This window comes from Arachis ipaensis, chromosome B09 (genome assembly GCF_000816755.2).
Source record: "Arachis ipaensis cultivar K30076 chromosome B09, Araip1.1, whole genome shotgun sequence".
In the NCBI taxonomy this organism is placed as follows: Eukaryota; Viridiplantae; Streptophyta; class Magnoliopsida; order Fabales; family Fabaceae; genus Arachis; species Arachis ipaensis.
In genome coordinates, this window is record NC_029793.2 from 145623154 (window position 1) to 145624731 (window position 1578).

The window sequence follows — 1578 nt, forward strand, 5'->3', positions numbered from 1 at the left end:
GATATGATTTTAGAGAATTTTTTCAGTGGGAATGGAGATGGAGATGGAAGACAAAATTTCTCCGAGACAGGTACGGAGACCCGAGCGGAGGTCCCCGTCCCATCCTTGCTAATCCCCAAAATTAATAAATTTATTAAATTGTCTTTAATAGTTTATTTCCCATATATGTTTTTTAGTCATTTCACACACACATATAAACCCAAAACTCCTAATCCTCATTTGTATAATCCTTTTTCAATTCATAGATCCTAATGCTGCCCATATTCCATTCAACATTTTTGCAGCCACCTTTGCCACTCTCCCTTCTCACCGTATCGCACACCTCACTGTGCCATCACCCTCACCGCGTCGTGCTCTCTATTTGCGGCGATCCCTTCCGTAACTCTGTCGTCGTGTCTATTCTCCTCTTTGTTGCTGTGTCTCCCACCTCGTCCACTACCCTGTCCTCTGACTCGCCGTTGTGTTTCTCCACTGTATCATTTCGAAAGAAGTCACCATCTTATCATTTAGATTTTTTGTATAAAATCTTGCTGTTTTTGTATAGGATTGATACTTGCAGTTCTATTCATATAGAAATTAATAATTAGTTAGAACTATAAGATAGATGGAGAATGGAGTCCCCGCCAAAAATGGAACCCTGTGAAGAATGGAGATGAGGAGCAATATTCTCCCATGGCGAGAAATGAAGACGGGACGGAAAGCAAATCCATTCTCAATATAAAAATTACATATGAAAAATGACATTCTTTTTTCTCTCATGACAAATTATTTTTTATCTTTTTTTTCTTTGTAACAAAACAAAAAGGTTAAATCTAATGATATATATTAAATTAGTTTAGGTACATTTGTTTCTAAACTAATAAGAGATGCTACATTTAGCTCTTTATGTAGTCATCCCGTTCTAACCGGCGGCCATTATCATTGATCAAAAGTCCACAAGAGCAATCGCATATATATCTTTTCTGCCATGTTTTAATAATTAAGTCAAACGAAAAGTTGTTAGATTTAAATTGTAGATAATGACACATATTCTATGTAGCGTCCTCCAATTGCAAAGGTTACGTTACGTTGTTATATTTTGTTCCCCGAAGAGGTTGGTAGGTAATACTTAGGATGCTTTCCTCCTGGATGTATATTTAAGGTTAGGACGATACATACATATATAGCTGCTGTACATAGTCTTCCTTTAAATATTTAAGTGTTTTTTAGAATAATATCTTGAGTTCTGTCTATCTTTCTTTTGAACAAACATTTTTTATTTTTTTTTAAAATTATCTGAATTTATTATTTTAAATCTGCCATGACAAATTCTGGTATACACATTTCAACTACTTATATTTTGTTTTTTATTGGCTAAGGTAGGTATTATAGTTTTTAAAATTGAATCGATCGTTCCAACAAACTAATAAATCAAATTTTATATGAATTTAGTTTGATATTTAGACCGTATAAGATAAAGAACCGAAACGAAGCAATCAAATTTAGAATGAATCGATAAAAATAAGTTCGATCGAATCATTTAGAATTTAAAATTCTCTAAGAATAAATGTCCTTCACAATCACTGCGCGATGATTCTT